The sequence below is a fragment of the Bidens hawaiensis genome, unplaced genomic scaffold, assembly GCF_021521415.1.
Source record: "Bidens hawaiensis isolate Kalapana, Puna unplaced genomic scaffold, B.hawaiensis_p1.1 tig00031792_1, whole genome shotgun sequence".
Classification (NCBI taxonomy): domain Eukaryota; kingdom Viridiplantae; phylum Streptophyta; class Magnoliopsida; order Asterales; family Asteraceae; genus Bidens; species Bidens hawaiensis.
Window position 1 is genome coordinate 104,737 of NW_027495376.1, and position 14,837 is coordinate 119,573.

The following is a 14,837-nucleotide window of genomic DNA, read 5'->3' on the forward strand; positions in this document are numbered from 1 at the left end:
TCTCCCGTTCTTGAACGTCATCGCTACGAGGACGACGCGGGCAGAGATATAGAAGAACTCCAGCTTCCAAGACCGAAGACTGCGCTCGGTAGCACAGATCTTCAAACCCTTGATCCGAGTGATCAAGGTGTACCAGCCCTGGATGCACCTCCAGGAATAGAAGGTCATCAGGCGGTCGACGCGGGGCTCAACGCCCAGAATGTGGCACACCCATTCAAAGTGGCGAACCTTTGCGATCGCCATCGGGTGCACCTCCGTTAAGTGTACACCGTGTTTCTCCAAAACACGGTACACAAACTTCGTCAATGGGAACCTGAGATTCCCATAGATGAAGAATGCAGCATACACCCCTATCTTGCCCTTGGGGGCATCGTACACCGTCTGGTGAGGCTCAGGAAACTCAGGCTCGAAAGGCTCGAGCATGAACTTCTTGACGATGTACTGATAAAGGTCGACGGAAAGAGCACACTCGCACTCGCCAGCAGTACTCTTATCGTCCTTGTCAGACGCGGACATCGGGTTCTCAGGGTATACGTTGGACTCTTCGGCAGTAACCTCAGGATCATGAGTAGAAGACATGTTGAGGTTGGAAAGAAGAACGATTTCAGGAGAATGCTCGACAAAAGTTAGAGTATTCGCCGGAAATCGCTTAGAAGAAGAAGTGAAAGTGTGAGTTGAGATGCATCCTCATCCCCCTTTATATACCCATCGCAATGAATGCGATGAATTTAATGCGGGGGGGAGAGGGAAAAGCGCAGACACAATGAGACAACGACACGTGGAAAGCAAGCTGGAAACAGCTGTCGACAGGACGCGTGCCGTAAAATTCGCGCCACGCGCCCAAAAACTCGCGCCCACGCGCCTGAAAAAGCGTCTGGAATGACCATATACTGTCACGTCGCCATAACTTCCTGCACGTCCTGAAACTGTCAGAAGAAACCGTCGGACGACGCTAACGTCCCTTCAACAGTTTGGACTGTTCTTATCCTTTCACCAACTCTTCGAATTTCAAAAAGATTCAAAAAGATTCAAAGATTCAAAAATAAGAGGGAATATACCCCCTTACCTTGGTAACCAAGAAACCGTAAGACAAGTGCGGGTACAGTGTCAAGGCGAAACCCTTCACATACTTAGCACCTGCAGGGAATTGAAGCCAAGAATACCTTGGTAACCAAGAAACCGTAAGACAAGTGCGGGTACAGTGTCAAGACGAAACCCTACACATACTTAGCACCTGCAGGGATTGAAGCCAAGAATACCTTGGAAGTCAAGTAACTATAAGACGAGTGCGGGTACAGTGTCAAGGCGAAACCCTTCACATACTTAGCACTTGCAGGGAATTAAAACCAAGAAGGATCTTCAGGGCCATGCTTGTGGAAAGGGAAATAACATCCCCGCATAGCGGGAACGTTGAGAACTAGATTGTTTGAAGCTCCAAGATGGAATTGGTTGTTTAACATAATTGATCACTATGTCTAAAACTACCAAAACCTCGTGGAGAATCTACACAAGTGAAACTCAACGCTCCTGACTTGCGAGGAAGTTACACACCTACCCGCATCATACCCAAAGATCAAGCAGAAAAGTCGGGAATTTCTGCACGTGACATTAGGGAAACCGCGGGAAGAATCCCCATGGAAAACCTTAAAACTAAAAACCCTTTTCAAAACCCCTTGCTTAAGTCCAAAAGTTCACCTCACTTATTAACAATTCATGAGAAGAACATTGGACTGGGGGACTTGAAGAGGTAGGTCCCAGCAGAGCCCAGTTGGACCCGCAAGACTCACCTTGAAGAGGGACGTCTGCACAAAGACCAACTGGTTCCGCAGGACCCACCATGCTCAGAGAGATGAAGACCTTACGCGCAGTACGCCAGCTGTTCCCGCAGGAAAAACCTCCCAATGGTGAAGTACCCCGCCTGTTCCCGCAGTTGCGGATACAAGCCATCAGGGAAGGCTACCCGCACTAATAGTAAGGCTACACGCACAAGGCACTAACTCTCAATAATTCAGTAATGTCACCTGAAGAAGGAATGAGCAAGGCGGGAATACTCCCGCCCAAATGAGCCAGTCCGTACGCTTCTGGAGGATCTTTTGTACTATACCTGCCAAGGTATGGACAAAATAGACAAGATCTGACCAAAGCAGCCCATCACAGGGTGACAGCTTACTGACAACAGTACGACGAAGAGCACGCTCTAGTACAAAATGTCACTATCAGCCGCTGCCTACTCACCAACCCTCATCGTGGCACGTACATAGCCTGCAGTTGGTGGAAAAGGAATAGTACACAGCCGGCCATGTCACTATCAGCCGCTGCCTACCCACCAACCACCAGCATGGCACGTGCGTAGCCCACAGTTGGTAGAAAAGGAATATTATACAGCTGGCTGTACCTGCTTGGAAACCTACCTTCGGCTATAAATACTCCAACACCTTGGAACGGTATCATCTTATCTTATCTTATACCATCACATATCTTATCTGCTCTAGCTATTTCTCTTAATATACACTTATATTCAGAGCAATCTAGTCTGATTCTCACGCCGGAGGGTGGTCACAAGGAGGTACCCCCCCCCCCTTCTCAGTGACGAGCTCACGGTGTCTGTTTTGCAGGTCATCAGAAGAATAACCATCTTTGCCGGACCTAACCCTCGTGGGAAACATCTACTTGACCCTAAGATTATCCGTAATCTGCCGGGGTCACTTAGTGTTTCTTCAAGCACATAAATGATGCATATCGAAAAAGACATGACATAGATTTTTAATCCAACATGTGGGGATCGTTTCATTAGTGGTCATACTATTCAAATGATCAACCACCATGTGATTCTCACTTAGCCATAGATTATAAAAACATGACATCCTCAAACTCATGTCGTTGACAACTGAAATGGAAGAACATAACCACCAGCAGCCTCTCTTAGCACCAATCTCCGACCACAACGACGAACGACAATATTATTCGGGCCTTGAAGATTCACTAATTAAATGAACATGGGTAGAATCGAAAAAGATTTGGAAAATCGCGGGTCCGTCAAGCTTCTCTCGCCTTTCTTTATACTCCCTTGCTGTCATTACACAATCGTTCGCGGGGCACCTTAGTGACACTGACCTCGCTGCCATCTCCATCGCCACCACCGTCATCACCTCCATCACCTTTGGCTTCTTGGTAATTCAAATAAATTTACTTTGTCAAAATAATATTTTTTTATACAAACAAATGAATATCTTTATTTAGCTTTGCTTCCGTTGCAGTCATTTTATCTTTTGAGAAAAGTAGAAGATAGAAAGATTGCATTGGTTAGTGTGGGCTCATATCGAACTAATAATGAAATTCGGTTTTTGTTTTCAGTTTTCATAATGGGTTTCGTTAAGTTTTGGCTTCGTGGTTTTATTATTTAAGCTTGAATATATTGAGCCCAAAATGGTCCAAAATAATGAATTTAGGCTTGAATATAAATTAAGGCCTCTTTTTATTTTTTTAATTAGTGATCAATCAATTATTACACATTTGAATCCAAAGTAACTTTTTTTGGGTTACACCATTTATATATTTCTTATAGACTACTTAAAATCATTTTCGGTTAAATCGCCCCCCCCCCCCCAACCCCAACCCCACCCCACCCCACAAAAGAAAATTGGTTGATTCAAACCGGAATCGAACTGAAAAACTAGTTTCCTTAAGAACATAAAAACCAAACCTTCGGGTTTTTATTGGGATCGGTTATTTTAGTTTCCTGCACATACCTAGCTAGAGGAAAATTTGTCCTTATCATACATACGCTCATAAACCTTGTTATGAATGAGGTTTTACTGGTTACGTTTTTTGTATGTAGCTAGGAATGGCAAGCGCGCTAGAAACTCTTTGCGGCCAAGCTTACGGTGCAAAACAATTTCATATGCTAGGAATATACTTGCAACGATCTTGGGTTGTCTTACTAATAGGTTCAGTTTTATTGCTACCACTATTCATATTCGCAACACCGATACTTAAACTAACCGGACAACCAGAGGCGGTCGCCGAGTTGGCAGGAACCGTGGCAATGTGGTTGATTCCTATGCATATGAGCTTTGTTTTTCAGTTTTCTTTGGTGAGATTCTTGCAGTGTCAGCTAAAGACAGCGGTGATTGGTTGGGTGTCCGGTTTAGCTCTCGTGTTTCTTTTGTTAATTGGTTTTTCGTGTACAAGTACGAGATTGGTGTTGTTGGGGCTGCCATTGTGCTTGATGTGTCGTGGTGGGTGTCGGTTTTGGGGCTTTTCGTGTATGCGGTGTTTGGTGGGTGTCGCGAATCTTGAATGGTTTGTCTATGCAAGCGTTTTCGGGGTTATGGGAGTTTTTTAAATTATCGGCGGTTTCTAGTGTTATGCTCGCGTAAGTCATGTACATAAAAATTGTACGGTATTTTATTTTTGGGTCATGCTATAGCTACGCCACCCTATTAAACTTCACACCATCAAACGGTTGTTTAGACAAAAACAAAAAAAGGTCAAACTTTGAAAATTATTGGTCAGAACGGTCGTTTGAACAAAATTTGGACACATGTTCTAACCCTTTGGGTCAAACTTAAAAATGGTTAGAATGGTCATTTGACCCATGTCTAGATGGTTGTACTTACCATAGATGGTCAAACTTTTAAAATTTTTTGATCAAAACAACTGTTAAATCTCTATCCGGATGGCCTTTTTAAATAATGTGGGATTAGATATTTAGTTGTCACACGGTGTGTGTATAGCTGGCCACTTTAATTTTATAAACTTTAATGGGCTTAAATCTAATGTACAATATATGATATTTTAGGTTGGAGAGCTTTTACTATAGAGTGTTGGTGATCGTAGCTGGAAGCTTGGGGAACAATGAGATCGATATTGATGCGCTTTCGATATGGTTTGCTTTTGTTTTTGTTGTTTTTCTTTTTTGTTCAGTTGATAGAATCTTATGTTTGGGAACATGTTTTGTTGTACATTCTGTGATCTAATGATTGTCATTTCAATGTTTTGTTATCTTATTTTATTTATTTTTTTTTTTCGATGAACTTGTTTATGACCATTCTCATATATGATACTGCATCTGATAATTATGATATTACTTGTTCCAATCGTCTCAAGTTTCACCGACTTTTTTTTTCGATGAACTTGTTTATCTTATCTACAGCATTACTTCTTATGGTTGGGAGATCATGATTCCATACGGATTTTTGGCTGCGACTGGGTGCGTTTGTGGTCCCAAACTACTTTTTTCATAATTGTTACATCGATGAGAAAGAAAAACGTAGACGTCTCAATCGTATTTTTGATGAATTTACGGGTCCAGTCATTGAACATTTGAATTTTGAACCTGACTCGGTTGTTAATTAGTTGGACACCTAAAAGTAAAACCTTATTTAAACGAGCCGTGAACTTGACCGGTTTTGTTAAGTGAGTTAAGCAAGTTAAACTAAACACGACCTGCATATTAAACGAATTACATATGACAACTCAAAGCCTGATTATATTTATCTCATGTTTTGAGTAGCAATCATGAAATTTTATCATTTCTATTTGGGAAGATTATTTTTAGTGTTTATCAACATGATTTTATACTATAGTTTACATTTTTCATTTAACTATTTGCATTTTGCTAATCACAAATAAATGAAGTTTTGTAACGTAATTTTAACTGTTTTATGAGAACAGTGTTCGTGTTGCAAACGAGCTTGGAGCAGGCAATTCGAAAGGAGCAATATTTGCCACCAAGATATCGTCGCTAACGTCTATCCTTATCGGTATGTTGTTTTGTGCACTAATCCTTGCATTTCCCCATAAACTAGCAATGATCTTTACATCAAACAACATTGTGATTAGCATGGTTGACGATCTTTCGGTGTTATCATCGCTCACCGTTCTTTTTAGTTGTATTCAACGGGTTTTTACAGGTGAGGAAGGCATTCATTTAGTGTCCTATTTGACAAACTTACTTAATGTGTTTTATTTATTTATTTATTTTTTATTTTTGTAGGAGTTGCACTTGGGTGTGGTTGGCAATCCCATGTTGCCATTTAACAATCTTGGAAGCTACTATGTTGTTGGGCTTCCTCTTGGTGTTGTACTAGAAAGGTTTTTTGGTTTTGGCATTAAGGTTCGACATCATTAAGATCTTTGTTTTTTACTTATGTTTAACGGAGTAAGGTTTAACTCTAACTCGTTTGTTGGTAATTTAATTAGGGTCTTTGGGCCGGAATGTTGGCTGGGCGGTCGTCCAAACGTTAATACTAGCCATTATAACTATCAGATGTGACTGGAATAAACAGGTAACATAGTATATTAAAATTATAATGATGAATCATTTTGAAATAATTTAGTAAAGTAGATCTATTTATTTTATATTATATTATGTTGTATAAATGTGGAGCTTGCATACTTTGATAATTTTTTTAGAGGGAAAAAAATTAGACACACTTATCGTTTTTGCATTATTTGTTATTTAAACTATATTTTTAACTTAAATCGCACTATTTCATAATCATCATCACATTTAGCTTATTTTTGGTATTTGTCATGGAATAATATGTGTTATGGTATGTTAACATAAACTCTTGTTGTCTATGAACTCATGAAACTTGTTCGTAGGCAAAAGAAGCGTACTCCCGAGTTGTAAATCAAGCAATATCAAGTTAGAGTTTGTGTTCGTTATCGACAAAGAGAGTATTCTTGTCACCATGATACAAAGCAAGCAAGATCAAGTCTGATTTCATTTAGCTCATGGGGCGTGGATTTTTTATATTTGTCTGATTAATACCATAAATGTTAATTGAAAAAGATGTCATGTAACTATAGTTGTTAATACTTTAAATACTATCCATTAAAAATCCTGTATTTGATTATCATATATGTTATCCGACAATTAAAATGATATTAATAGACGTGTTGTATAGATTTCATAAACACCAAGCTTTCTTTTATTATCTTTTTTCCTTTGAAGTCATTAAGTTTGATATAGTGTTATACTGTTGTGTAATTATCATATTACGGTGTTAGCATGATGATGTGATAGGTCATAACAATTTTTTTCGATATTGTATGTTCTTATAATACCAACGTCATCGTTGTTTTTTTTCACTCCAGTTTGAGTGTTCGATTTCTTTTTACTCCAACTGTGAAGTGTATTAGATATAATCAATTAGTTAGAATTAAACTCGTGATACCAGCTAGTATTTAATATGTATTTACGGTTAATTCTAATAAATTTTGTAACAATAACTAGAAGTTAGTGTTTTTATAAAATAAAAATAAAAATAAAAAAAGCTCACGACAAAATTTAAATGAAAGAAACTTGCTACCAAAAGTTGTTTTTTTTTCCAATTTCAATTAGTCACAACGGTCACAAAAAAATAATTAGATTGGCCCTATCAACTTTTGAATAATCATGGCTCTCCCAAAAGTGCAATTATTCACAACGGTCGACTTACCACACCACGAGTTGTTTTCTCAACTGAGTTGACTCGGGTTCGTACTCGATCATCTTCCAACTCACCGAGTTCACTAGTTTAGCCATTAACTCGGCCTCCAACTCCCAAAACAACTCGTTTCGTCGCCTATTCAAAAACAACTCGGTCAATCTCTCCTTACACCCCTCCAATCGTTCCAAACACCGAGTCAACAAGTTCAACTCGTTTGTGCTAAACTTGTTAATCCTATCGCTCAACTCGGTGAGTCGACTCATTGTATGATATTGTATCATACGGTAGTCTTCTCCCACTAACTAGTCTTGTTACCTCATAAATAATATCATTTTTTTGACAATGTAACGTTTTTGGTACTTTACATATCTCTTCAACCATTGACACAAGTGCTTCAATTTCTTTAAATAAATCACTATATAAAGAGAATTTTAATTTTTCTTTCTTTTTATCGATTTCGGATTTCGATAACGATACGTTACAACCTAGGATCACAGACGTTGACAAATTATTTTCCAAAAAATGTGCATACCACTGGGCCCACAAAGAAAACTTGTCTGTCTGCATGTCAGTGTCATCCATGAATCTCGAGAGGTTCAAAAAACCAAAGCTCGTGGTTGACATTGACATGACTTGCTCATTAATCACAAAAGAACCGTCAATGACCATGTGGTGTAGTGTTATAAGAGACTTAAGTGTTACATACACGTCTGGTTGGTGGTGATGGTGTAGACGATGGATAATTATGGATACACATGCTAAAGCAGCGTGACGCGTTGTATGACTGAAAGCCACTAGGGCGGATATGAGGTGGGGGGGTGGTGGGGATCGGGCCGAGCGGGTGGTGGCGCGGAGGACGGCTATTTGGATGGAGGAGGTTGTGTGGTTGGTGATTGAGAGTCTTGCTTTGATGATTTTGGCTTTGTCTTTGAAAACTGAATGGAGGTTTTTGAGTTTTTTTGATTTGCCCATTGAATATGATGGTTTGTGGATGTACACAACTAGATGTGTTTGGTTATATAGTGGTGACAACTTTGATATATTCAACACGTATAGAAATTAATTAATTGTAATAATAATATTTGTGAATAATGTGAATGAATTGAAGATTCTAAAGATGAAGGTGTTATGATTTGTCCAGATGCGATTAATGTGTGACACTGCAATTACACGGAGAATTAAGAATAGAAAAAGACAAAAGTTTAGATAGAAAATATCAAAATGTTGTGGGAGTTACAAAATTGGCCCGTAGACTAAAATTAAGTTAAAGAATTGATCTAGTCTTTTGACTTTTAATATTGTAAGGTGGTCCGGAGTTTCAAAAATGGCCCCTAGTTTCTTTTGATTGCCAAATCCGGCAAGAGATCCAATCAAAGGATATCTAAAGAAACATGTCGATATTTTTTTCCAATAGTATACAACGATATTACCCGTTGTGTTATCAGACAACTCATCTCTCTCTTTCTCTCTCTCCAACAAGAAAGTAGCCAAGCCACATTGTCGACTATCATACCTGAAAAACTGGCACCGGTGTAGCCGATGGCAATGGGTACCCAATCTGGGTTTGTAGCATGTGCCCCAATTTGGGGCTAACCCAAATTTTTATTGTGAGCTAACGGGATTTTCGAATAAAAATAGCACTATTTTTCTATGTGGGTACATCTCTACATGAGTTAGAATTTTTGCATTGTGTTTGGGTGGATTAAGTGTTATAATTAGAACTATTAACTTATAAACAATATATGTATCGTGATAAACAAAACAATTTTAGTTGTATCTCCTTAACTATTTTTGTATCTTTGATAATTTAACTATTAGACATTTTAACACACGACTCTAATAATAAAAACTCTTGTGAGTTGTAGGGTTAATGTGTCACCAACCCCTCCAATTTCTTTCTTCATGATACTCTAAATGAATTTCGTTTATTCGAGTCAACCTACGACTTTTGTGTCCATGTTTTTTTAAACAAGTTATGACATTTTAATATTTATTTTTTCTATTTTAATAAAGTTTAATAAAATGTCAACTCCCAAGACCTTTAGCTTCACTAAAGTGTTTAAACTTAACTTTAGACTATCAACTTCAGTTATCTGATTCATTGATATGTGACAGTAAAATGTCGTATAAACTATGTTTGTATATGAACGTATGACGGTTGAAATATGTTTTATTTTTTGTACCGTGATGATCATCCAAAATGTTTATTTAGAGAATTAAATTACTATACGTTTTAATATTGCTATTAGACATATCTTTAATCCAATATTTTTATACTTAATTACTTATCAAGTATCTTGCTTATACTTGAATTTATGTATAGTTCTAATTTATAAATTTTTTGAATAATACATACTTTTTATCATTGAAATATTTAATCATACTTATATGTAAAACAAATTCCAGTTTAGGTTGATTTTGAACTAGTTGCATAAATCTTTTTAATGACACAATTATTCTTACAAAACAATTAATTCAGTATAACTTTTATATATAACTTTGAATATATACTATTCTGATTTGTGTACATTAAATCAAAACATACAAGTGGTATAATTAATGAATGAAATAAATGAAAATATTGCTTTATAGTTTTAAAAATAAATTTACCAAATTGGGTTTGTAGTTATTTTACAACGTCGGACAACTGGAAGTGAGACGAACTCGGGAGAATACTGTCATACTGATGGGAACATCGCCCCACCTCTAGGTGCAAAAAAAACTATTGAAGCGGGATATGTATCCCAAGTTAAAGTTGCTATAAAGTAGTAAGAGTCGTGCTACGAGATGGAGTCATGAAGATGAGAGGAATGACTAGCTCCACCCTAAAGAACAATCTAATAAGTTAGATTGTAACTATTTTAGTTACTAATGTTTAATGTGCAAATAGGGAAAAAATACATTTACATTTTATTATGTTTTATTTTCTTGAAAAAGAATAAAGAAAATGACATTATATTTTTATCATATTTGGTGTAATGCATGATGACAACTCATATTGTGTTTTGTTGTGTGAAGAGGTAAAACTGATTTAAGCCATGGTGTAGCATAAAAGAAAGAGGGAGTTGATCCAAGCGGTTTTATCGGTAACTTTATGGATAATATAGAAGGCAAGAAACTTTTTTTAAAAAAAAAACCTCTTTTAAATAGCATATTGGTATGAGAATAAAAAGCAACTTCATTCTCATGGATTATTGATTACTCGCATGGATAAATGTTTGATGATTGATCGGGAGAGTTGTCGGGGTTTTAATATTGAGAAAGCGTTATCGTAATAAGTTGGGGAAATTGTTTAAAGCCCTGATTATCGTTGTAGTTATTTTTCTTTGATGTATTTTGGGACCCTTGTATACATACTTGGGTATTTCCGGGAATTTATTTTAAAGTTGGATTTAAAAAAAGAAATGCAATGCATCTTTTATTCGTCTTAAACTTGGATGCTGACATGGTCAAAGTCAACTGCTTTACTTATGAAATAACATTATTTAGTTAGGCAAATGACTAAAAAGGTAAAAATACAACTAAGCACAATATCTTAAGAGTGGATTCTATGGGTTTTTGTTTTAAATAAAACCCAAATTGGTAATGGGTGATGCTAAACGTACCACACCCTCATCCATTTTTACTAAACATACCCCCTCCTTTAGGTTTTACATTAATACGATTTAGACATTTTTGTTGTTTTTTGTCATTTTGTTATCTTTTATTATCATTATTATTTTTATTAACGCATTTTTATTCTATTTTTATTTAACAACTTTTTTTACTATTTATCTTTTTATGTATATTTAAAGTCCTTTAATAAAAAAACATATTTTTCTTACTTAGAAAAACGTTTTTTTTTCTTATCTAACAAACATTGTTTTTCTTGTTTTAAAACAATGTTTTTTCTATACTTGTTTTAATCTTTTTGAAGAGCGTTCTTTTTAAATTAAGAGAGTGTACATTCTTTTATAAAAAATATTAGTTTTTATAAATAAAAGGTTAAATAACATACAACTTGATAAACAAATTTGGCTCTTTTCTCAAGTAATATTAACTCATGTATCTAAACCTAACAAAAAAAAATCAAATTGTTTTGAATACATTTTATAAAAAAAATAATAAAAAAACTAGCTAGAGAAAAGATACAAAACTTTTTAATACATGTAAAAAACAAACAAACTTTTAATAAGATCTTAATGAATATAAAATAATAAAAATCAATAATAAAAATATATAAAAAAATTATAAAACAAAAATTAAAACTTAATAGCTTTTTATTTGATATTTTAAAAGAATTATAAAATAAAATAAGAGGGACTATAATGTCAATTACAAATGTTAAGGGAAAATAAAAGTTCAGGGGGGGTGTATGGTTAGCAAGAGATGGGGTACATTTAGCCTAACCCATTGGTAATTTATAAGTGAATAAGTGATTCTCTTGTTTGATGTATATATTTCACAAGTAGTGGTGTGAATGAGTCGAGCCACTCACGAGTTATTTAAGTTATTTCTGATAAAAAGCTCGAAACAAATCGCGCTTTTTTCCGTCTCAAATGAAAGCTCGTTTAGTTATTGAGCTATCTCAAGTGTTGTGTATTTTGAAGTTTTACTTTTTTTAACTACGTGTATTGATTTTATACTGCATAGTCGAACTCGAGGCGATTTTTGGCTCGTTTAAGGTACTAGGACGAGCTCTGGCTGAGCTTAGGCTCGTTTAAGGATTTTCTCAAAATAATATAAAAATATTCATAAACATATATAAATTAATTAATAAATAATAAATCAGCCGAGCCTAAGCTTGAAAAAACAACTCATTAGCTATGCTCAAGCTTTAGAAAAAAAAAGCTCAAAAGGTGATGAGCTCGGGCTTTAAAAAAAGAGCTAGAAACGAGCAAAACTCGAGCATTCGTAAGTTAAAACGAGCCAAACTTGAGTATAATCAGGCTCGGGTTTTATACAGCTCGTTTACACACCTAATTACATGCCTTCAAATCTGAACTTATGATTTATAATTGTTCAGATTTGAAGGCTCATAATAGTCTATTAGAAATACTTAATATCAAAATGACACTTTCAAAACTTTCATGGGCTGGGCCTACAAACTATCATTGCCCTTTAGGCCTTTACCACCTTGTTTGTGGGCCTGATGGCCCAATATAAACAGTTTTAACTTAGTCAGAAACCAACTTACCAACATGACCACACTTCTTAAGTGAATAGTGATAACTCTATAATCACACAGTGTTTAATAGCCTACAACATGTTTTATAAGAATTAACAACAGGATAGTTTATCAATGTTTTAAAAACTGAACCGGACCGGTTGGTTGAACCAAAGACCAATAAGTGCACCGGTCTACAATCATGCCGGATATGGTTAGTCAGCCGGTGAGACGAGCCGATTTCTTTTATAATAAAGTGAGGGACCATTAGAAAGTTTAAAACCAGTGATCTTGCAAAGAAGTATAGATGGATCAGTGGTTTGTCAACTAAACTAATTAAAGTTGGTATTACATTTTGTGATTATATAATGCTTGGGATACTTGTTAATCTAGTGAACTATATAGACTATATTTTATTATGAAGTTGGTGTGTTAAAGTTTTCGATAATATATATAATGAAGTTAGATTATGTTACATCATAAAAATTTTCTAAGTTTTTAAAGAATTTAAATTCGTTATGATGATATCTGGTTTATGAGACCGGTCGATCTGGTTAGTGGCATGTAAGGCGGCGGTTCGATGATCGGTCTAGTTATAAAAACATTAGACCTATGTTCTTTATATTATGGTTTTGCTTCATAAGTTTGAGAAATTATATTTGATTTAGTTACTCAATTAACCTCATTACAATTTAATATGGTAACTATCAAGTTTTAGTAATTATTAACCCCATGAGTTTTTAATATAGTAACCCTTAAGTTCATTAAGTTATATAAACAACCCCACAAGTTTTTCATATGGCTCGGAAGCCATACAAATCGAAGTCTCGCCACGTCACCGCTACTACGAGCCGGTTTTCTTTCACTTTACATATACATGTTTTTTAATCGTTTAGTTATCACGTGGCACAAATGGTTAGGACGCTGGGGTGGGGAATCGGTGGTCACAGCAAACAGTAGGATTGACTTTGCTATTCAAAAGATGGTTGCGACGTAACTTGTTGCCCTTTTTGCCTGCAATTTTATTGTAATCATTTTGAGTATAATGAAAGATATAAAGATTTTAAACTAAAGAAAAATATATACAAGTCCTCGCCGCAATAGGCATAGGAGAGGCAACTGGTTATAATAATATTGGACCTATGTTGTCTATATAATGGTTTTGCAGACTTTTGCTACATAAGTCTGAGAAATTTTTGTACGGTTGTTGATAATACATTTTTATCCTTGACAAGAGCATACCTCTAAAAATAATATAGTTAATAATTGTTTTGTTGAATTTTGTTTTCTCCAATATGTATTGTAATTTTTCATATAAAAGTTAGAAATAGTATATTAAGTCGTAATAGATATGATTTTGGACACTTTCCTTATCAGTGATAAATAATAAACGGAACTATAATTATTATATAATTTTTTTTATTGATTATTGAATCAATCAAAGTATTAAGAAGATATGGAATAGACTTCTATTATATATTTATATATACACGCTTCTATTAAGTAGTGAAACTTTCAAGTTACGATAAAAGACACCAAGGCCAAAGTAAGTTTTGCTGCTGCATTAAACACCTCGTATTCGATCCCTTCACACGCTTGATATTGATTTAAACTTTGATTTACTTGGTGAATGTGTATGCGAGTTTTAAAGTTTTACTTGTAAAGAATTTACGTAATTTTCGTCTCTGCAATAAATAAAAATGTTATGTTTAACATAAGCCAACGAGGTTTACATAAAAATAGTTAATAGAGGTAGATATGATTAAGAGCAAGTCGTTCTGAAAAATGTAACGTTTATTTGCTCATATTAGAAAATACCATTTAACACCGTGAAGGATTATAATTCTGGTGTTTATGATAAAACTAGCATTTTAAAAAAAATAGTTAGAAGTTTTTGTTTTCATATATTATATAAGATGTTTATTATTATTATTATTATTATTATTATTATTATTATTGAAAATTAAGAAACCAAAATAGCCGCCGCAAATTGTCGGGCGGTTTCTTCGGCAGCCGTTGTTTGCAGAAAATAAAATTAATAACTGCAAATCACCAAAATCAGAAAATTGTAATAACTTTTTAAAGAATATTGATATTAAACCATACTAAGATAATGCATTTTTAGTACAATTATAAAATCACACATATATTTTAATTAGTATTGATTTAAAAGTTTACAAATATGAATTTGAATTTTACATTTATGCATGCTATCAATATCATTGATAAAGTTTTTGAGCAGACATTTGTTG

The 14,837-nt window shown here is 35.1% G+C and overlaps 2 pseudogenes across 1 annotated transcript; one reads left to right on the plus strand and one right to left on the minus strand.

Moving 5' to 3' along the window:
* Positions 1 to 2,826: 2,826 nt before the first annotated feature.
* LOC143582570 (protein DETOXIFICATION 27-like) lies at positions 2,827 to 6,893 on the plus strand (annotated as a pseudogene). The gene is made up of 8 exons (XR_013143993.1): positions 2,827 to 3,171; positions 3,839 to 4,375; positions 4,802 to 4,888; positions 5,156 to 5,212; positions 5,677 to 5,915; positions 5,999 to 6,118; positions 6,205 to 6,290; positions 6,610 to 6,893. The product of XR_013143993.1 is annotated as a protein DETOXIFICATION 27-like (transcript).
* Positions 6,894 to 7,285: 392 nt separating this feature from the next.
* On the minus strand, positions 7,286 to 8,619 carry LOC143582571 (putative clathrin assembly protein At4g40080; annotated as a pseudogene).
* Positions 8,620 to 14,837: the final 6,218 nt, after the last annotated feature.